Here is a 23,815-nt window from a genome sequence, read left to right as displayed (position 1 = left end):
TAGCCTAATGTATGTCTGTACTAGAAACTCGGCAGTGCACACCTGGAGCGCTGTAGTGTAGACACTTACTGCAGCGACAGAAAGGATTTTTCCTTTACTGTACGAAATCCACCTTTCTGAGAGGTGATAGCTAGTTCGATGGAAGAATTGTTACACCAATCTAGCAGTGTCTACACCAGGGCTTAGGTAGGTTTAACTACATCACAAAGGACGTGAAACTTTTGTAGTTGAGCTGACCCAACTCTGTAGTGTAAAGCAGGCCTTAAATTTCTTTGCATTTCACAGGTTCATAATTTGTTGTTGGTAGTTACAATGGTAGATATTTGCATGTAAGTGAAGGTTTAGTCCTGATAGCTCATCTTCTGTTTGATTCTGCCCTGAAATCATAATTTCGAATCTGTCAAGTTCTCATCAGTGTCATGGCTGTAGACACTGGTTCTGGCAGTAGCTTCACAGAGAGGGAGGAGCAGAGTAATAAAATGCCATTTAATCATAACCGAGAGGACAGGACAAATAGTGGCCAAGCAAACTGTTCAGGATAAATTATTTTCAGGTTTGTTCCAGTGTTAAATGTAAATTGTTTACTAAATTAAGTCCAGATGCTTCATTGTTTTGGGATTAAACTGATCGCTTCTGTTTGGAGCTGTCGCCACTAGCAAGGGGTTCTTTACTGTGTTGTCCACTATAACTGTTATTCACACTGCAATTTGTCAGATCATTCTGTGCATCTGCAGGGATTTTGTTTGCAATGACTACATGACCCTAGAGCAGTGGTTCCCAAGGTGGGGTTCATGAAATGTTACAGGGGGTTCTCGGAAAAAATTCCCTAATGGCGGACAGAGCTGTCCCTAGGGACCCTGGGCAGCTGCGGGCCAGCAGCCTGGAGCCCCTGGACTTCCAAGAGCTAAGCAGATCAAAGCAAGCATATCTATCACACTGAGGAGATTTAAACTTCAACACTCCTTATAAGAAATGGAAAGGGAGGTGGATATTTTTTTGCTGTTTTTAAAATTAAATAGGCAGCTAGTATTGTTTTTAAAATTATGATGAAGAACAAGTTTAAGCTTTGTTGTAACGTAACGTGCATTGTTTGTCTGGACTGTTCAAGACCTGAATGCATATGTAGGAGGAACTCTTTGAGTTGGCTTCTTAAATACCTTCATGCTGTTTCACATCTGATACTCCTTGATGAAACATAGGAGCCTTGTCTTATAACAGGCTTATTCAAAGCGATACAAGCTACGAACGTGAGATCTTGGAAGAGTGTTGCTGTTTTCATAATGTAATAAAAATACTGTAATGATAAATAATAATAGTTTGTAATAAGCATGTCATAAAAACAAATTTTATATTTCCAAGATCACTGCTTTTATAATTTATACTCAGGTAAAGGAGAAAATCCCTGGAAATATTCATTTTTAGGAGGGGGTTCACGAGACTTGACATTTTAGTGACAGGGGTTCACAGGTTGTTAAAGTTTGGGAACCACTGCCCTAGAGTGAATGGTGATGAGCCAGGAAACTTGCCCCAACCAAAACAATTACATCCCCATCAGCCTTGAAGTTGCCCCCCTCCTAGCTCGAGTTAGGTATATCTGGAGAGTGTATCTTTCCATCCTGAACAAGCAGTATTGAGCGAATCTTGCTCTTTTATTTAAATCCATTAAGGGGAACCTACTTTGGTTGAAACAGTTGCTTCCTTCTTTATGTGGTACAGCCAGACTTGTTAAAATGACCATTCTCCCTGTTACTGCCCAGTTATCTGAAAGCCCGAGCAAAGATTGATTTTTGTTTCTACTTTTTTTGTGACCATAAATATTCTGTGAAGGGTCTGGACAAAACTGCCACTTCAGTGTCTCTGCACTTAATGTTTCTCTAACTGGGGCCTGGAAAGAGGGTGGCACCATTAGATTCCATAATTGTCTTAATTTTATCAACGGAGGTGGGGGGGATTTGCATCCTGTAAGCGCTACTTGTTGGTTAGTCAGGGTTCTGAAATCACTTTCAGAGTCAGTGCAACTTGGGGGTGTTGTGTGGTGGTCCAGCACTGTTTGTATGGAGCGTTGTCGTGTTGCACAAAGCTTGATATGCGAATCTGACTCACGAGACCAATTCAGGATTAGGAGACGCAACCCTAGAGAAAGAGGAAGGTTACTTGTATTTGTACCAAATTTTGCAGGGGAAAAAAAAAAAAGCTTCTGCTCTTTGGTAAGATGAGCCCTGTCAGATTTGAAATGGGTAAGTTTAATATCAGTGATGTTATTGAGATGGGGCAAAACGAGGCTTAGAATGGGAAGCTAGCTTCAACCATAATGATGGAGAGACAAGTCCCTCCTCGATTTGATTCTGTTCAGGTTCTCATACACTCCTCATTACCATGCAATCTGAACATCTAATTGATTGAGCATCTGACTGAGAGGAGGGGACTTGTGGTTTAAAATGGGGGAGGAGCGGGGCTAGAGACAGTGATTAAGACCAGAGATCACAGAGTCACACCATCAGTCTTACTCAACAGAGCAGTCATTTTATAGAGAAGTAATCTGATCGTTCTGTTTTGATTGGATGAGAGCTTCCACTTGTAGAATCATCTTATACTTACTAATCTTGGACTTCATTAAATTGTGTGGCTTAGATCTTATGGCTGTTTCATACAGATCTCAATAAAGTGCCATCAGCAAATTAAAACAATTATATTTTAAAGAAGTGATAAATCTCTGATTCAGTCTTGCTATTACCTTCATTGCGTGCGATCCATCATACGGACCGTCTGGTCAGGACATGGCAAACGCTTTTTCTGTAGTTCTGACATTTGTCTTATACTCCAATGTCCATTACATTCTCCTGGATGTGGAACAAAAAAATGATCTATTAGACTGTAAGCTACTGTCTCAGGGGAAGGAGGAGGGAAGATCTGACGTTCGGGTTGTTAAAAAGTGGACTGGATGAAGCACTGGAGACGTCTCTAGCAGGGAGTCATCCTGCACTATTTGGAGGAAGATTGAGATCTGGATTAAGTGAGTGGATCTCATCCATCTCTAGTTTCGATGGTCCAACAACCTCTTTTCAGTCACATTTAATCTTTCCCCACTCTTAAAAAGTGGCTCATTTTGAAGGAGGTCTAATTCAGAGCCACTGAAAAATCTCCCCGCTGCTGCCCTGTTTGCTAGTGATGATGCAAGTGATGATGACTGGCATTGTTTTTCTCTGCGTGGAATATACTCTCTCTGCCCCCTCCATTCCCCCCATTGTGTGTTACTTGGTTTAGTGAATTGTAAGCTCTTTGGGGCAGGGACCATGTGTTTGTACAGCTCCTAGGTCAGTGGGGCCCCAAGACTGACTTGGACCATGCGGTGCTACTGTAAATATTAAATAACAGTTGAATACTAAATAATACAGCCCAATATGAGTGCAATGATGCTGGGAATAAGCCCAGCTTGAGGCAAAGGGATCTCAGGTGTGTCTGACTGCTGCTGCATAGCAGTAAGTGGGGGCCAGGGGGTACTTATGCTAGGATAATGGCCAACTTTTTGTGTTGGTGACAGTGGTTAGATTTAGCACATGCACGCAGTGCCCTCCTTCAGATGAAGTTGCAGCTTGTTTGTCGAGTGGCTAAACAGCGGTGATTTATTAACCTTTTAGTTTTACCCTTTGATATGATACCGAGAACTGTAAACATTTTTTTAATGTCTGTTTGGCACTGAGCCACAGTGCTGTAAAGTATAGCTCTAAATGCAGCACCAGGTGCACGCGGCCACTGCACTTGCAGCACGTAGGGACGGGGAAGTCCCAGCTATCAAAATTCAGATCGTTCAGGGCCTGCATGGGATGGGAACGGCCCTTCAGTTCTGCCGTAATCCCTTTGATTTATATGGCACTTTAATGGACTTCTGGTGGGATCACATATCTGACCCACCGAACACTCTGTAAAGCTTGGCTCTGCAAAGAGTATCGCTGTTCATCTGCAGGGGAAACCACCCTGCGGTTTGCAGCACGGGGTGGGGTCTCTGGCATTCGCTCCATTGCAGGCAAATCTCATGAAGCAGTTGGCCAGAGACAGAAGACAAATGTGTCTCTCAGGATCGTGAGCAGGGGCGGGGCGGGGGGGGGGGGTGCTGCTGCTCGGCCACAGGCACCCAGTGCTAATTCCTCAGTGATTGGTTGCTTTCTCCCCTCATTGCTAGATTGCATTAAACTTTGCCCTGCCGCTGACTTTTCTGCAGGCGATAGATGGGAGTGTATTTTAAATTAATTTTACTGCACTTTTTGTAATATTTTTGTTTTAAATAGATTTATAAGCAACTTGGGGGCTATTTCTACAAATTTATGAAGATAATTTTCACTCTCTTGATAAGGTTAAATTTACACCTGCTATTTCCATATTAATTCACGTTGCTAAGTGGATCTAATTTTCTTCCGTTCTTCTATCTAGTGAGCATGGCCTTTCCTAATGCAATTTCCCCCTCACTAAATCACTGTGATCAGGAGTCATGATCGAGTTAAATTAACTTAAATTAATTTACTTAATAAGAGCTCCAGATCATTGTGAATGAGATTAAGATTGATTGATTCTCCTTTCACTCCTCCCACTAATCTCTTCCTGCTTTGCAGGGTGAGTTTTGGAAAGGCTGTGCTTTCTGTCTTAAACTTCATTTTTCCCGTCACATTTGGTTGTTGTGTGAATCATGCAGGGACGTCGTAACTCTGTCCAGGTCCTCCTCTGGCCATAGATGAGCTTGAAGAACTGGTGGTGATGTCAGGGACGCTCTAAACTCATAAGCCCATATTAACAGATACTTGAGGTAACTAGTTCTTTGGGGTTATTTGTTTGCCAGCTGCTCTCAGGGAGGTCCTGCTTTCACCCTGGTTCATAGCCTGATTGATATTAGGTGACTTGCTGGGGGTGTCTCTGATTCTGCCCTGAGAATAACAGGAGACCTTTCAGCTTTTCCAGACTTGTTCGGAGGAAGAGGGAGCCTTTCTCCTCATTTGAGGATGCAGCAGTATTGTGGAACCTACCAGAGAGGACACAGATTTCCTTACTGGAGAGGGGGCCAGTGGAGTGTCAGGCGGGAGTGCACCTTGCTTGCGACTGTCTGGTGGGTAGAGATAACAATGTGGAAATGCTGCCTGTCATTAAAAACAGGACCTCTTTTCCTTGTCTACCCCCCTCCTTTCCTGAAATCAGAATCTTTTGTGCCTGTCTGGAGAAAAGAAGACTGAGGGGGATCTGATAGATCTTCAAATATATCAAGGACTGTTAATCTGCAGCCAGGAGGATTTAGGTTAGATATTAGGAAAAACTTTCTAACTATTTGACAGTGGGCTCTTCAGTCTAGCAGAGGAAGGTCTAACACACTCCAATGGCTGGAAGTTGAAGCGAGACAAATTGAGCCTGGAAATAAGCTGTCAGTTTTGAACAGTGAGGGCAACTAACCACTGGAACAATTTACTAAGGGCTGTGCTGGATTCTCCATCATTGGCGGCTTTTCAATCAAGACTGGATTTTTAAAAAAAGATCTGCTCTATTTCAAACAGGAATTGTTTTGGAGATGTTCTAAGGCCAGTGTTGGATGGGAGATCAGACGTGCTGATCACAGTCGTCCCTCCTGGCCTTGGAAGCTATGAATCTATAATCTTAACCCTAACCCACATGCAAAACATTTTTCTGCATACTTGGGCTGTAGTGGCTGCTTGTGCTAGGCACAGCAACTGATGAAATGGGGAGCCATAATTATTCTTGGAGTGCTCCATTCTGCTGCTGACATTAATTTGTATTGCAGGAGTGCTCCGGAGCCAGTCAAGGAGCAGGGCTCCCATGCTCTGTACAGACACCGAACAAAAAGACAACTCCTGCCCCAAAGAGCTTACATTGTCTCATCTTATAAGTTACAAGACTTATACAGACAGGGGAGTACAAGAAAACAGACACATGCTATTGGTCAGTCTGACAGGCGCTGATCGCAGCGCACCAGCTGCCCAACTGTTGTCAGTTTTCTTGTAGACATCGTGTCAAAGAAAGTTTTTAGGAGTCCTTAAACTTAGGTGTTATAATATAATACAGTTGTGGTTCTATATAGCTATGTACAATTCCTGTCATCGGAGGGTTTAACAACAGGTTAGACAAACACCTGTCAGGAATGGTCTAGGTTTACATGGTCCTGCCACAGTGCTGGGGGATGGACTTGGTGACCTCTCGAGGTCCCTTCCAGCCCAACGTTTCTATGATTCTATAACTGTTTTTGCTATGTGCTGTCCACGCACTTAAGGAAAAGTAGACCTTGTCCCAAAGAGCTTTCAGACTAGGCTACAACAGAACACAACAGGTGGGTGAAACAAGCAAATGGGAATTGGGGAGGGAGGTGGAGAAATGAGGTAGCTATAAAACAAGCTTATCTTAGCACACTAAGGGCTTGTCTTCACTACCTGCCTGGATCGGCGGGTAGAAATCGATCCCCGAATCGACGCGCGTACTCCACCAGCCCAGGTAGGAGTAAGCGCCGTCGACGGGGGAGCTGCAGCAGTCGATTTACTGCCGTCCTCGCAGCGGGGTAAGTCGGATCATATATGTCGAATTCAGCTACGCTATTCCCGTCGCTGAATTTGCGTATCTGAAATCGATTCCACCCCTGTAGTGTAGACGTAGCCTGAGTGTTAGTCATGGCTTGCTATTGTCAGCTGGTACTACCTTGTAGGTGACAGGCAGAGCTTAGAACTTAGGACTTGGCAGGGAAGGGAAGGGGCACCTGCTTTGCAACTCTGTTCTTTACACGTGTATAATTTGTCTGCATAGATACCCGGTCGCTTATTAGGGCGCTCAAGCAGTTTGCTTTGGAAAGCTTTGAAGTTCACCTTGGAGAGCCGTGTTAAAGAACCAGTGCTGCATGCAAAGAAATATAGCTAGGGAGAGAGAATATTTGTCACCATAGGATTAAATTGTATTTTTTCCCTCTGCAATTTCATTCTCTGAAGAAGAAGAGCAGTGTGGTCCAGTGGACTGAGCACTGCTCTGGGCAAGGGGAGCTTCAGATTTCTAGTCATGCCTTCGCACAGGGACTCCCTTTAGCCTATAACAAGCCTTCACCTCAGTGCTTCAGTTTACCTATCTATGAAATGGGATTGATGATTGATACTGAGCTACCTTACGGAGTGTTGAGGATTGATTCGTTTTCCCCCCACAGTGGTTCATGAGTGTAAAGTGCTCTTAGTGTCCTGGGTATCATTATCATTTCATTGCTGCCTGTCAGTATATTTGTTGGTAGATTTCTCCTAGTACTCAGCTGCCTTCTCCGGTGTGATTTATCCAGGGTTTGTGACATCATAATTCATTGTGACTGTGACTAATGAAGTCAGAGATGTGCTTGAGAGAGAAGGCACTGCCTCTCTAGCTCTGGTAGCCCTTGCAATCCCAGAGGGCTGGCGCTCGAAGCTTTAGATCTGCCAATGATACCATCCTCCCTATCTCGTTTAGCTCTCTCTCTCGAGTGTCACTGTGCTTTTTTTATTCCACCCTGCCTGGGTGCTTGGGATGCCCTTCCGAAATCTAGTCAGCCAGCTGCCTCCCTCGCTCCTTTCAGGTCCCACATGTGCAGCTTTGCCTACAAAAAATGCATGTTTCCACCTAGTCCTGTCCTGTCTTAAACTGAGTAACCGTGTCATCTTTATAACGTATGTCCTCCCCTTCTGGTGCATGTTGTATCTTCTGGTGTCTGTAGGGCGCCCAGTGCCCGGTTTTCGACCGGAAAGTCCGGTTGAAAAGGGGACCTGACAGTGTCCGGTTAGATTTACTGACCGGACACCCAAAGTCTGGTTACTGGAGGAGGGGAGGTGCTGAGTCATCGCCCGCGGCAGCCTCTACTCAGCCAGGGCCGCCTCCTCCCTGCATCAGGCAGCTGCAGCTCCCAGCTCCGCAGGCGAGTCCCTCCTGACCCACGCAGGGAGGGCGGGAGAGGGAAAGAGCAGCGAGCTATGGGGGAGGGGGAAAGGGGAACGAACGGTGGGAAGGGGCAGGGCAGGAGTGGAGCCTCAGTAATGCAAAATAATAATTCTAATGTAGGCCGCCTAGCGGTTATGGGGCCGGGCAGTTCTGCGGCTGTGCTGCTTCACCAGCGACACCACTGCTGTGCTGTGCTAGAAAAAGGTGGTGATCTTACTCCAGCTAATTTCTTGCAATGCCCCCAGGGTAGCAGTCTGACAGGCTCACATATTTCCAGCATTACTCCTGTGCTCGTTTGGATCTTGGCAGCGTGGTGTTTGTCCTTTGAGATTTTCCTCACCACTTGATCTACCTTTTGCTGACATTTCTCCAGTCCTGTTACGAGCTGCTTCAGAGGAGTGAAATAGTAGTTTGCCTTCTTGAAATTGTTGTTACCGCCCTATTTAAAAGGTCAGTTTATCCTTTGCTGTAATGGAAGTAAAGGGCTATTTCACACTTCCAGAGCGTGGTGAGCGGAACACTCACAAGACACTGGAGATTAAACGGTAACACAGTCGTTGTTTTGTTGGGCGAGTTGTATTTTTTCCCCCTCTGTCAGCTGGGACATGCATGTTAACTCTTGGAATATTCGTTGCTAGCTCAACCCTCAAGCAACTGAGACTCAGGTGAGTTGAATTCGTTTGTTTCAAGACACTGGGACTCGTGCGTTCTGTTGCTGCGTGTCTACACTGCTTTCCCATGCTGATAGCTCTTTCTAACTTTTGCAGAATGGAGAACCACTAGGGGTCAGTGTTGCCTACTGGGTAGAGCGCTGGACTGGCTCTCAGGAGACCTGGGTTCTGTTCTTGGCTCTGCCACTGGCCTGCAGGGTGACCTTGGGCAAGTCACTTCCCCTCTCTGCCTCAGTTTTTTCAGCCGTAGAATGGGGATGACACCAACCTCCTTTTAAAGCGCTTTGAGATCTACCGATGAAAGGTGCTAGATAAGAGCGTGGGTGATGGTGCTGTTTTGCTTTGAACACAAAGGCCACACCTAAGTTGCATGTTAATTTATGAACATTTTAAAACCTAAAACTCAATCCTCACATCCCTGTTATGTGCTTTTACTTGTCTTCCTTGATAGGTAATACACTGGGTCTTCTATAATGCCTTCTATCTGAGGAACTTGCTTTGCATAGCAAACATTAATGAATTTGTCCTTCCGACCTTTCTGCAAGAAAGCTCAGGATTAGCCAGATTTTATTGATGAGGAAACTGAGGCACAGAGGGGTTAAGTGAATTAAGTTAAGTTAACTTAAATTAAGCCCAAGATCATACAGTGCATCTGTGACGGAGTTTAGGAGAAGAGCTCAACTTTCCCAACTACCAATCCTGTGATTGAGCTGCAAGAGGTAACATTTTCAAAAGCACCTAAGTGACTTAGGAGCCTAAATATCATTAAAAGTCAGTGGAACGTAAGCACCCGAGTCACTTGGGTAAAAGTCTGAAAGGCACGTAAGACTATTCTAGATTTCTAACTGCTTGTTGGCTGAGTTAATTTGGCATAAAAACCCCCAGTTGGTTAGTTTTGTGTAACCGCACAATTACAGAGACAGGGCAGCTCCAGCGGCACCGCATTGGACATACTTTAGGCCCTATCTTACTTTTTGTCTTTAAAGGTAAGATTTTCCTTGATGTGCACTGCCAGCATTGGGTTACGCTCTGATCCCCAGAGTAGCCTGGAATTACTGGTGAATTAGTCCCGGCACTCTTAGGAGATCACTGGTGGATGGGATGAAGTATAATGAACTCTTATGGGGGAGGGATAGCTCAGCGGTTTGAGCATTGGCCTGCTAAACCCAGGGTTGTGAGTTCAATCCTTGAGGAGGCCACTTAGGGATCTGGGGCAAAATCAGTACTTGGTCCTGCTAGTGAAGGCAGGGAACTGGACTCGATGACCTTTCAAGGTCCCTTCCAGTTCTAGGAGATAGGATATCTCCATTAATTTATTTATTTATCGAGACGCAAATGGCTGAGACAATGTACTTTTAAAAATGTCTTCTGCAAAAAAAATAAAGAAAGAAAAGTAGTTAGGGCTGCTAGGAAGTGGGGAGAACCTTATAAAACATGTTTGGGGGGGCATGCAGTGGGTCCCAGGCCAGCACTCACGGGTAGGGAGGGAGCTTCCACCTCTGTTCCTGCTCCACTCTGCCCCCAGCCCAACTCTGCCCTCATTCCCTCTCTGCCCCCATCCCTGGTTCCAGCCCCAGCTCCAACTCCACTTTCAGCCCAAGCTCTGCTGCTGAGGAGGCCTTGGCCGTGCAGTAATGGAGGGTGGGGGCGCGCAGACAGATTCCGTTAATGGTAGCGGGGGTGTGACTGGAAAAGTTTACGCACCACTGTGCTAAAGGAATACGAATTTTAAACACAAGTCAGTGCATCTGTTAAGGATTCTAGAGTATTATGGGAATTAACATCTGAATTTACTACACATTGACAATTATTTTTGAGAACTCAGGCAAAACTGCAGAGGTAGCAAAAGAAAAGCAAATTTGGTACTGAAAACGGAAAAGAAAAGTAATCCTGTCAGCTAATGTCCCATAAATCTAACTTCTCTCTGCAATAAAATTGGGACATCCAGTGAAATGAAGGGCTGTACGTTTAAAACTATAAAAAGTAATGCTTTTTAGCACAATACATACTTAACCTGTGGAACTCATTGACACAATAGATGGAGTTTAAGATCTTACAGGATTTGAAAGAGGATTAAACGTATGGATTTGAGAACATCCACAGTTATATTAAATGTAAGTTTATGAGCAATATACATTCTCCTGCTTCAGAGCCTAAATAATCACTAAAGTGATGGGGGGTTAAGAGGAAACCTCCCCCATTAGCAGCTTATTTTGGAATAGTCGATTATAGGGATTCTTACCCCCTTCGTCAGAAGGATTTGGTACTGGCTGTTGTCATAAACAATAATAATCTATGCACCATTGGTTTGATCCAGACTGGAAATTGCTATGTTCCTAAAATAATTGTATGGATGTCGAGTGTGAGAACCATTACATGATTGGAAGATAATGGAATTGGAACAAATAAGCAGCATTAGTTTATAAAGAATAGATCTTTACAGGTAAACTTTGTTGCTCTTTTGGTAGAATTACAAAACTTAGTAAAGGAAGGGAAAGCAGTGGGTGGTAATATATTTGGATTTTAGTAAAGCCTTTGTTATTGAGACTCAGAAAATAATATTCTCAGTATTAACTAAAATTGTCTTAGCTACCAGCATTATCATTTGACTTGAAAACTGGCAGAAGGACCATAAACAAAGGGGGATAAACTACAATGTGCTAGTTGGGATGGGTGTCAGGTGGGTGAGGTACCACAGGTTTAACAGGAGCAAATTTAAATGTATGCTGAATATCAGCCTAAATTTCTTAAAATGAGATCTGTGAGGCTGGGGAATAGTCTGCCTCAGGGAAGTGGTGGAAGCCTCATCACTTGGGACATGTTTTAAAACAAGACTTAACAGACCAGCAACAGATACGCTGTCTAACATGCTGTGTTGGCTGGGAGGTAGATCATCCTGCACTGCGGTGGATGTCTCCATGTGTAACCTCTCTGTGATGAACTGGCTGGCTCCACAGGAAAAAAACATATTTCCAAATGAATGCCGTAGGGGATGTTAGTACATAAGAACATAAACACAGCCATACTGGGTCAGACCAAAGGTCCATCTAGCCCAGTGTCCTGTCTTCCGACATTGACCAATGCCAGGTGCCCCAGAGGGAATGAACAGAACAGGGAATCATCAAGTGATCCATCCCCTGTCACCCATTCCCAGCTTCTGGCAAACAGAGGCTAGGGACACCATCCCTGCCCATCTTGGCTAATAGCTATTGATGGATCTATCCTCCATGAATTTATCTAGTTCTTTTTTGAGCCCTGTTATAGTTTTGGCCTTCACAACATCCTCTGGCAAAAAGTTCCACAGGTCGACTGTGCGTTGTGTGACGAAATACTCCCTTTTCTTTGTTTTAATTCTGCTGCCTATTAATTTCATCGGGTGACCCCTAGTTCTTGTGTTATGAGAAGGAGTAAATAATGCTTCCTTATTTACTTTCTCCACACCAGTCATGATTTTATAGACCTCTGTCATGTCTCCCCTTAGTCATCTCTTGTCCAAGCTGAAAAGTCCTCATATGGAAGCTGTTCCATAGCCCTAGCTTACTGAGAACATGGTTTAATCCTGTTCTTCTCTGCCATGGCTGAATCCCCATCCTTCATATGCATTGTTACCCTGGGATGTGTACCATGTGGTTGGCTTGTAAACTGACTTGGTAGCACAGGCTGAGAATTCTAATTTGTGATAAGCTTAGCGAATGGAATTAGGTGGCAGCATGTTCCCAAGTTCATTTTCTGTGCTTTTTGTGTAATGCGTTGGAAGCGGCGTGATGGGGAGTTTCAGCTCGTGTGCGTGGCGTTCTGATTTGGATCAATGTGGGTGATAAGGGCTCTGAGCTGCCATTACTGACAATTATGCGTTAAGCCTGCTCCAGCTGCAGTATCATTTTTTCTCTCCATTCACAACCAGAATGGCTCAAGAAATATCAAGGAGAAGAATCAGCTAGAGGCAGATAAATTACAAGTAATTATTTCTTTCTGTTGCTAGCTAGTTTCTGCTCTTGAGTGTTTTCTCAAATGCACCTTCTGGAGAAGCTATTGAAGTGGCCCCTTGTCACTAAACGTTTCTGTGAGCTATGCAGAGCACAGCCTGGAAAAGAGATCCTTCTCAGTTTTTAAAACTTGCCGTTTGTTTAAACTGATGCTCTCGGCTACGTAAATACATCTGGCATCTCTTGTCCACACCATCTCAGCTGCACAAAGATGCATGTTTAGACACTGCATGGCAGGAAAGGAGAAGGGAAAGCTGAGAACCTGTTTCCTCCTGAATTCTTGGGGGGGAAGTTTCAAGCACTGCTCTATATTACTCCCACTTTGTCACTTTAGAGAGGAACTTTAATCCTGATGCAGTGAAACACGTTGATAAGGGACAGACACGTTAAATCACGCTGAATTTACAAGTCTGGGGGGCGATTCTCAGGGTCCTGGATTGCAACTGTTGAGAGTGTGATTCTGGAACATAATGCACCACGGGTAGATGGGATCCGTATTGCTCTGGTGCAGCAGAGTCCAATGTGCCGTTTCCACAGTGGCAGAGAAAAGGTAGCGAAGTGTTAACAAAGGTTAACGTTGATAATCACGGAGTGTGCTGGTGGGCAGGAAGCGTTGAATGAAGTTACATATATTGTGAGGCGATTTCTTCGTATTTGTCCTCAGTAGAGGTCTGTCTCTTCCCCTTGGTCCTTGACAGCTCTCTGCAGGGTGCAAGCCTTTGCTTGAGCGGGAAGTGAAAGCCCAGATCAGCAAATCTGCTACTGGACTCCCATGTGCCAGTCCACAGTGATAACCAGCCCGCCCTGTGGCTAACATGTGGCTTATTTTTTTTTTTTTTTAAAGTGTGCATGTGTAATGTTTACTCGGCGACAATGAGATGAGCAAGTTGAAGCTTCTTTTCTCTGGATTCTCCTGGGTTTTGTCAGTTTTGAACAAGATTAATAATGTCTTTCATGTAGGTTTTTATAGACTGTCTGTCTGAATGATCAGAAGCTGCTTCCAGGGAAGTTATCGAGAGGCTGAGTGGTGGATCACTTGGAATATTATTTTTGTTATACTTGGTTAAATCCTTCCCAGGCATGAAGCACACCCTAGCCTTGGCTAATCTGAGATCCCCATATCATTTCAGTGGGCCAGAGCCAATTGCACACCTGAATTCCTGGTGTCCACCAGAAAAAGCAGCAGCAGCGCTTGCATTTTATGATGATCAGTCGTCTGCTAAGCATTTGACTTGGAAGAATTAGAGTGAATTTGGTTACTTTAATGTGCTTATCAATTGAGAGAGATGCGTATGGTTCTCTCCTTTCAGATACTTGTGCTGGCCTTTACCTTTCTTACTGTGACTCCCCTCCTGACTTTGGTCTGTATTTGGACCGCAGAACTGTGCGATCAAAAGTTGGGGGATTAGGAGTTGATAAAATAAAATTAAGATATGCAGTTATTACCCCAGTTCTTATCCCCCCCTCTCTTTCTCCCCCATCCCCCCAACCCAAAAGCTTTCAGTGCATTAATCTGAAAGGGACTTGAAATGTGACTAATGTCCTTAAAGTTCCTGTCAATTTTTTCTTCCCAAATTCATTTGACATGAAAGTGAGAAGTAAACAGAAACCCTGTGTTTAAGCAGATAACTTGGAAAGCCTTTTCCATCACATTTAAAAATGGCCGTGTCATGGATTCTGCGAATTGGCGGGTTCTATTTTGTTTTATTTTTTTTTGTCTGGGTGGTAAATTTTCTTTTAATAATCTCTACGTGGTTTTATGAGGTTTAGGGATAAGATTTTTTTGAAGGGATGTTAAACCATTCTCAAAAATGACATCTCATTACAGTAAAATTCATCTGCTGAGATTGGAGACATTATAGGCCGGGGGAAACTATGGCTCCAGTTTAAAAATATGATTTTTTTCTATAGGAAGTACTTTTTAATCTTTTTAATGAGGATGGTATGAGATACACAACCCCTTATTGTTTCTGAGAAGTCCTGACATCCGGCCTAACATAATCCATTTTCTGTTAGCTACTAGTTAGAGGCTTTAAAAAACAATGTAGACTCTTTTTGGCAAAGCTGTGCATTAATCTTTCATATGCTCAGTGCTCCCCCTCCCCGAGAGTGAGACACTTTATAATAATGCTGCCAAGTGTTGGACTCCTGCCCGTTTACTGTGCAGTGTGGGATGTTGAAAAATGGCAGCATGGGATCTTTCAGGCCACAAATATCCAGTCTCTGGTGACGTTCCCCTTGACCCACTCCCACCCCAGTTCCTGAAACAGTCAGCTGTGAGCATTACCCACCATTGCACAGAGCAAATAGGGGGGACTGAGAGAAGAAAGGAATGTGCATCTTTCCCCTGCATTTACATATTTTGGATTGTTTCTATCCAAGAAAGAAGTGAGGGGGAACATGGTTATCCGTGCTGGTTGAAATCCTAATTTCCCACATGTACCCCCAGGCCTTGCATAAAATGCCTTCTTGCTCTCTCTTTAACACTGGTTTGTGATGAAGCTTTACCCTTGGCCTCCAGGCTGCTGGTATGCACTAATTCTGGTCTGCCTGGGGTGAGAAGGCTCCCCCCCCACCCCCCCAATTTCCTCCTCCTTTAAGAGACAGTCATACTAATTGAGCTCTACTTTGGAGGAACTAATGAAAACAAAATAAAAATGGGATTCAGAGGTTAACTGCCAGCTTTAAATGCATATGAAAATACTTAAGAATAATGGGATTTTCTTTTTTTAATTTTGGTTAATGGAGTAGTAGATTTTTGAATTGATTCTATTAAAAATAAAACTGTCAGTTTCAAACCTGGGGAGGCAATTATGGGTTATTTAGTTGACAAGGTATTGTGTTAATCTTGGCTCATTCCTTCCATGTACGTCCTTCTCTAGAGCGTTCCATGCAGGGGAGAGTGGTTGGTGGAGGTGCTAAAGGACCAGGTCCTGGTTTGTAAAGCCTCCAAGAAAGAATTCGCTTCAGGTTTAAGGAAATGGACATCTTGTGTGTGCATCACATACTGTGTCGTATCTCTATGTTTCTGTTAATGAGGAAGAAGATGGACCTACTTCAACTGCCTTGGCCTCAGCACAGGGAGGATTCACAGTTTTCTCTTAATTTAATGAGGATAAAACTAATATCCCAAGGCCTCCCATTATGTAATGTGTTTGTCTGGGCCTGATTTTAAAATGTGGGTGCTTAAAAGTGTGCACCTAAATAAGCTGCCTGACTTTTTCCATGCTAGCCGATGGGACCTGCAGGTTCGCAGCTCCTCTGAAAATCTGGCATATTGTGCTGCTTTTCAGATTCCTAACATGGGGCACCCATGAAAATGTTTTGGCCTGTTTGTAGAGAGCTAGACAAAACTTACTACCCAGCTGCAGCCTGGCGGACTGTCTTTTGGCTGAGTTGCATGATTATAAAAATGGAAAGCATAGCACACCTTTGAAATCAAAATAGTGCCTTTTTGTTTGGTACTGGTTGGGCAGACTTTAAACGGAGACACTTAAACCCCAGCAAAACACAGTTGTCTCATCAATGAAAGGTACGTAAGAGGCAGTTTCCTCCACTAGGCTCTTCTCCAACTGGCCGAGCTTCCATTGAGACCATCCCTCCATGCAAAATCCCAGTCTAGCTCTGGCTTTCTTCTGCCGCGACACTCTGACCTTTCACTCTCTAGGTAGCAGGGCGGATGGAAATGAATGGAGAGACCCAACCAGTCTGTAATCTGGTTAATGCAGAACCCTCTGCTCTGTCAGCTGTTTCAGTTTCCTGTGTGAATGTTTGTTACTGTAAACATCCACTACAAACACGTGTGTGTTTGTGAGGTGGAGTGTTCTGAAGGTACAAGGATGGCGGGGGAAGCAGCCCTTGGTGGGCAGAGTGACTAGGGTTGCCAACCCTCCAGGATTGGCCTGTAGTCTCCCGGAATCGGCATCCGTCTCCCGGTGACTATTGAAAGCAATTCAGGAGATTTTAATAGGATATTCTAAGAAAATGACATTACATCATGTTGGGAAAAATAATCTCCTGGAATAGCTTCAGTCAGAGTTGGCAACCCTAGGAGTGACCCAGAAGACAGAGCACCAGATTTGGAGATGGGAAATCTGGATTCTAGTCTTAGCTCTGCCACTGCCCTACTGGGTGACCTCTGGCAACTCACTTCCCTGCTCTCTGCCTCAGTTTCCCCTCCCTCCCTCTCTACATCTGTATTGTCTGTTCAGAGTGTAGGCATGGACCGTCTTTTACTATGTGTATCTACAGCATCTAGTACAGAAGTGGGCAAACTACGGCCCACAGGCCACATACAGCCCGCGGGACCGTCCTACCTGGTCCCCGAGCTCCTGGCCCGGGAGGCTAGCCCCCGGCCCCTCCCCTGCTGTCCCCCCACCCCTGCAGCCTCAGTTCGCTCGATCCGGGCGGTGGGGCTGTGAGCTCCTGGGGCAGTGCAGCTGCAGAGCCTGGCCTGACCCGGTGCTCTGAGCTGCGTGGTGGCGTCGTCGTGGCTGGTTCCAGTTGGGCAGCGTGGCTGTAGCGCCGCCAGCCACCGGTGCTCCAGGCAGCGCGGTAAGGGGGCAGGGAGCAGGGGGTGGTTGGATAGAGGGCAGGGGAGTTCGGGGGGTGGTCAGGGGGCGAGGGTGTGGATAGGGGTCGGGGCGGTCAGAGGGCAGGGAACAGGGGGGTTGAATGGGGGCAGGGGTTCCGGGGGGCAGTCGGGAAGGAGAGAGGGGGTTGGATGGGGCAGCCGGGGGCAGTCAGGGGCAGGGGGCCCGGGGGCGGGCAGGGGACAGGGAGAGGAGTGGTTGAATGGGGGTAAGGGTCCCGGGGGGGGCAGTCAAGAAGGAGGGGGGGTGGATGGGGCAAAGGGGGGCAGTCAGGGGCAGGGGTCCCGGGGGGGCAGTCAGGGGACAGGGAGCAGGGGTGTGTGGATGGGGCAGGGGTTCCGGGGGCCCGTCAGGAAACAGAGGGGGTTGGATGGGGCAGGGGTTCCGGGCGGAAGGGGGGCAGATAGGCAGCAGAGGCTGAGCCAAGGCTTTGGTCCAACAATAAGGGATATAGTTACTGGGTAAAACCTTTTCTTTACTTTTTTCAGACAAAGGTTTACTGCTTGTCTAGAATAGACATTTCTCCTTCAATATTTGTGTTCAATTTTTATAGGACACGTCTAATGAGGTGAACTCATTACGTAAAGTGTATTAAGTACCCAGTAATCACATGATGCATAGGTACAAGGAATTATGCAAACCTCTCACATTGGACAGAATAAATCAGTACTACTGAAGGATCAGAGGCATGCTAGTTAAACTTTCTGATTGACCATCTGTGGTGGACAAGAAAAGCAGCCTCATGTCTAATACAGCCCCATTGCTGATTCATTGCATGTGAGAGGAAATTGGAGTATACAGCAGTGTATGGTAAAGTGGAGAAGAGAAGGTAACTAATTGCCTGTTGGACTGATTCATCTATCAAACGACTTCAGGTGAAAACCTTTCACCAGACTGTTAATGATTATGTAGTCGAGCAGGCTTGTCAATGGAGCGTTATGGAGTTCTGCACATATAGATGACGCTTGTAAGTTTAATTCTTGGTGGCACCGGATCTTACATGTTAGCGTGTGGGCCACTTGACCGACCAGACTAACAGAAACAGAGGGTCCTGTGGCACCTTTAAAGGTGCCACAGGACCCTCTGTTGCTTTTTACTGATCCAGACTAACACGGCTACCCCTCTGATACCAGACTAACAGAGAAAAGGAACAAAGAAAAACAATAACCCGAAAGTTTAAAAAAAGAGGTAGGAAAATCTCTCTCAATGCAATGCAGGTCAGTCCAGTGGAACATTATTGGTGTGGCAAACTATACGAGTGTTCCCGAAGAGTAAGGAAAAGCCAGACTGGGCAGGTGTCTGGGGGGGTGGGGGGTGGGGTTTATCCTTTATTCATTATGGTCCATTCCTGATCCACTGGCCAGTTGCTACGAAGCACAGTGCCATCTCCGCTGTGTCTCCTCTTTCCCCAGGGTCAGGATATGACAGCGGTATCTCTATTGCGGTAGGTCTTTGTGAAAATACCCCCTCAAATAAGTATTCTAGTTTTATAGGTTGAACATGATTCTGTGCCGAAGATACTACACTGAGGCATTGGAAATACCTACACAGAATATGTTTAACAAGACAACTAATAGGCAGATTCCAGGGAAATAGCCACCAAACATAGAAGACAATCTATAGAATCTTCTTAAACAAGGAGACTTCCGTAGGATTTAAAAATTGGTTTGGCTGAGGTGTGAACCTGCCTCTCCAAATTCCTGCCTATGCAGCCTGCATGCATGAGCTCACCTAGGAGAGTGTACTAGTCATCCTGGCCTGAACTTTTGAAATCGGCCTCTGTTTTGGGGCAACCAACGTCAAATTCCAAAGGTTCTGTTTTCAGAAGTGCTGAGCTTCTGCAGCTTCCATTGACTTAAGAACATAAGAACGGCCATACTGGGTCAGACCAATGGTCCATCTAGCCCAGTATCCTGTCTGCCGACAGTGACCAATGCCAGGTGCCCCAGAAGGAATGAACAGAACAGGTAACCATCAAGTGATCCATCCCTAGTCACCCATTCCCAGCTTCTGGCAACTAGAGTAAAGGGATACTCTGCACCTCTGAAAATCAGGCTCATTGGGTACCCAAAAAGAGAGGCACCCATAATTAGGGAGTTTTGAAAAGTTGGGGCCTTGTTTTTAGCAGTTAAAGTGGCTGCTCGTGCCCTTTGGAATAGGTCTGAGGCCAGGTCTCCCCTAAGAAATCAGGTTGGTATGAGTATGTCACTCAGAGATATGAAAAATTAGTTATACTGACCCACTCTGTGGTGTACACAGCGGTGAGTCGACAGGAGAATTCTCCCTCGACGTAGCTTCTCGGGGAGGTGGATTAACTATGCTGATGGGAGACGCCCTCCTATCGGTGTAGGTTGTGTCTTCACAGAAGCGCTACACTGGTGCAGTGTTTTAAGTGCAGGGGTTCTGCCCTGAAGAACCCCTACTGACTTTCTCTGTGCAGTGTGTGGGTGACGTGGAGCCGGTCCTTGTCCTTATTCATTAGAAAGTCTCATGTGGAAATACTGTGCAAAGGCTAGCGCACAAGTAAAACTGGTTAATTTAAATCATTAAATTCCTATCTCCAGTAATAGGAAGGTGAGATTGTAGATTTCCAGATCTCTGTGGGGGATGATGGAAGCTCCAACACTCTCCCCACACCCAGGATGTTTTCTAAGAGGCCATAGTGCCATACAGATAAATTTTTTCATACACCTTAAGATTTCATGGTGGGATGTTATATACCTGTAGCAGTCTATACTTCTGCACCCTCTCATTAGCTTGTGATGCCACTGTAGCCATCCAAGGGTAGAAAAATAAGGCAGTTGAAAAGACTGTTGTTTCTTTATTTTATGCTCCCCGGTCACTTACAATAGCTGCAGCCTGTCAATCATATGGTGATAGCTCATTTTTACCAAACTGCCACGATGTTGCCTCTTGTTCCATCTCTGTTCTCCCCTTGTAGATTTTCTTTTTTAATTTGAATAAATGTTCCTCCCTCCCTCCCTGATAATGGCAAGTACCTGTAGGCGTAGGCTAGAATTCTATTTTATAGAAGGAAAAAACTGAGAACAAGATTTCCCACCTTAGCTTCCCAGGTCCCTAGGCTACTTTCTGTCCTTGTTCTGAGTTCTCCATCACACATGCAGTTTTCTGTAGCCACCTGTATCTGTGACAGACGGGAATTTGTGTTGCAGTATTGCCTAGAGACTTCACCTGAGAAACGGGGCCCCATTGTACTGGATGCCATACAGACACACACACAAAGCAATGGGCTATACCCTGGAGAGTTCACACTCGAAGTAGACAAGGCCAACAAAGTGCAGGAGAAAGGAAATATTGTTATCCCCATTTTACAGATGAGAAACTGAGGCACAAAGTTCAAGTGGCTTGCTCAGGGTCACACAGGATCTGTGGCTGAGCCAGGAATTGCATCCAGAGTTCCCGAATCCTAATCCACTGCCTTCATGACAAGACCATCCTTCCTCTTTTTGGTCCACATCCAGTCCCGGGGTGTTTTATTTTTAATGCTGCGAGTTTGTCACAGAGGTCACAGAAGTCACCGGCAGTAGGAGTTCGTGGGGGGGGGGGCCTCAGGGCTGGGGCACGGGCTTTGGGCAGCGCTTGCCTCGGGGGGGCTCCCTGGAAGTGGGGATATGTCTGTCCCTCCCTCAGCTCCTGGCTCTGTGTGCTGCCTCTGCTCACAGGCACCGCCCCCACAGCTCCCATTGGCCGCGGTTCCCAGGCAATGGGAGCTGTGGAGCTGGTGCTCGGGTGGAGGCAGCATGCAGAGCTGCCTAGCTACACCTCCGCCTAGGAACAGTGGGATGGGGATGTCGCTGCTTCCGGGGAGGCACAGAGCCAGGTAGGGAGCCTGTCAGCCTCCCCCCGCCCCCAGCACCATCAGGGGTCCCAGGCAGCACCCGGGCCGCCCACCCCCCCAGCACCTGTGGCACCCCCGGGCCACCCATCCCACCCTGATTTAGTCAGGGTACATATAGTACAAGTCATGGTCAGGTCATGAGCCGTGAATTTTTGTTTACTGCCTGTGACCTGTCCATGAGTTTTACTAAAAATACCCGTGACTAAAACGTAGCCTTATTTATTTTTCCCTGTACAGGAAATCCGAGATTAAATGGACTTTGTCAAGGCAGACGCTTCCTCCTAGGCTTCTGTCCCCTCCCAGTCACCCAGATGGCATCTATGCCTTTGGAAATATACTTCTAATATGGTGACAGCATCCACCCTTTGAAAGCCAGACTTCCAGTGAAATTGAGCATTTTTAGATGCTGTGACCTAAATGGGAATATAGATTGCAAAATTGCACATGTTGTTTTTGTGTATTAAACACTTTTGAAAAGGCGTTTTTAACCTCTGGAAGCAGTTATATAAATATAATAATCCTACCTAACAGTATAAGAAGTTTCAGAATATTTTGTTTCAATCCTGGATATTGACAAAGTTAAGGGACATTTTATTTTAAATCTGATTTTTAACCTGACCATGACAGCGGAATGAGTGATGTATTTAATTTCTACTCCAGGCTGGGAAATTAACAATGGCAAGTTTTTTTCGAGTGGTTTTTGCTACAATGCAGTAACTCCTCTGGCTTTCAATTGATCAGTTCCAGAAGTTTGGCACCAGTTGCTGGCGTGGAAGTTGGTAAAAAGTCCTAACATACTGCAATAAAACGAACACAGCTGAATGGCAGATCAATGCCCTCCAGCAGTGACCCTAATCAGTTTGTATTAGCTACCAAATGCAGCTAAATAGTGGTACCTTCCTCTAAGCCCCACCATGGTCTGTTGCACTGAGCCATATCCAACTGTTGCTAGCATCTGGGCTGTACCTCGCTGCGTTGCCAACATGTTACAGATGAGTGACAGGGGAAGTCTCAGGCCTCGAAAAAGAGCTAACCAGTTTCTGGGGGCAGGAAGGTCGGACCACTTGGCAAGTACTTGGGCTTAATTTTCAACTGATTAATTCTTTCCAGGCTAGACAAACATTTAGTCCTCTTTCAGGCTGAAAGATGGATCCATCTGTTTCTTCCTGGCATGAGAAAAATGTTATAAAACCCCTGGAAATACTCCTGGATTTGTGGATGTAAAAGAGCGATTCTGAAATGGCCTAGGCCTGGAAACAAAAATGAATGTGTCTCGTCATAGGGGTACTGTGCTGCTTCTGACCGGTAGCTTGGGTTGGTGCAAACCAAAGGCTTCTAAATTACATTGAAAACAAATTGAATGTAGAAGATGAAAGCTGATGGAGCATTTCTTCCCAGTTTGATTAATCAGGAGTCAAATGAAAGCAGAGTTATTTCAGAGGCTATTAAGAAAGATAAGAATCTGGATAAAAAACCTTTTAGTCGGAAAAACTGCGTGACTGATGCTTTGAGGGATGGCGAGGTAGTTCTGGGAAGAACGGCAGATAATCGGTCCTTTTTCTTGAGCAAACTCACTGGGACTGTGGCAATGGTTATACACCAATAGCGCCTGCTCCCCACCACCATCCCAGATGCTTTACAGTCAGGGTTCAGACTGAACCACAGGATGCGGACAGCTCTAGCAGTACTAACTTGCTCTTGGAGGAGCTTGTGCCCTTTAATCTGGGTTCTCATCCATGATGGTGTTTCCTGCGCACCCATTGGACCTGATAGCAACACACCTTATGAGTGAGGTCTCTAGTTCATGCCCTTTTGACTGAGAATCCGAGTGGCTGTGAAATTCCCAAACGAGCTAAGACCCAAGTGGCCTAATTAATATTGAAATTAATTAAGACTAGAGAGAAAAGATCAAGTTAAAACAGAAATGGTTTGCATAGCATGTCTGACCGGACACTGCAAAAGCCCATCTTGTTAGGCCTAGTTTAGGGTTAGCTCCAGTGAACAAAGAATACCTTGCATTTGTGGAGAATGCCTTTTCTCCTCTGACCCTTCCTGCAGATCAGTTTGTCAGAAACCCATCCTTTGTGGCATCTGTGGTCCCCTGGCTTTACTTACCTCTCTCAGCCCTAGTGCACATTTCAGATTTCATTGTGTCTGGCTTATTCTCATAGAACGCATTCTGCCAAAAAGAAGTGGTGTTTCCTGGGGTAGTCTGTCGCCAGATTAACTCATAATTGTGCTAGTGCTGCGGATGTCAGCATATCATCGGTTACTGCTGTCCCATTCTGATTTGCCTCTTATATCCCCAAATAAGCATCCTCTCTTCTCCAAGGCTGTCTAGCTGTGGTGCTGGCCTTACTGACCATGCTTTGGCATGTTCATTGTTTTGCCTGGGGAGGTGTCACCCTGTTAAGAGCTCAGTTTTCTTTTAAAGACACAAGGCTTATAACATTCTGTAACTGATAGTTAACATTAATTCTGGCATTTCAGCATGAATGAATCACAGACAGCTTAACTGATCTATAACAATGAGTGGTGAGAGAGTAGCTTTCTTTAGGGTAGAAATCTAGTCATCGTCGTTGGCTGTCCCTCGATATGGGGCTGATGTCTGCCAGGGGAAAAGTCATTGATGAGACTTAAGATTGCCGAGGAGTCCAATCCGTGCTCTACAGGTTTTTCTGCGTATGTGACAGGTGGTTGCTTGGAGAGAGCACAACTGCTGGCCAGGATGCTGTACACGTTCCTTCCTCTGCTGTTTCTCAGCCTCTTGAGCAA

At 45.4% G+C, this 23,815-nt stretch overlaps 1 protein-coding gene across 1 annotated transcript in view; it reads left to right on the top strand.

Annotated features, from left to right (window-relative positions):
- The window catches only part of ZC3H3 (zinc finger CCCH-type containing 3), a 330,785-nt gene that overhangs the window by 121,102 nt on the left and 185,868 nt on the right, over window positions 1-23,815 (top strand). The window lies entirely within an intron of this gene.

The sequence above is a fragment of the Terrapene carolina genome, unplaced genomic scaffold (genome assembly GCF_002925995.2).
Source record: "Terrapene carolina triunguis isolate 2854851 unplaced genomic scaffold, T_m_triunguis-2.0 Scaffold58, whole genome shotgun sequence".
NCBI classification, from domain to species: domain Eukaryota; kingdom Metazoa; phylum Chordata; order Testudines; family Emydidae; genus Terrapene; species Terrapene triunguis.
The sequence above is the reverse complement of the archived record's forward strand: the minus strand, read 5'-3'. Positions and strand labels throughout refer to the sequence as shown.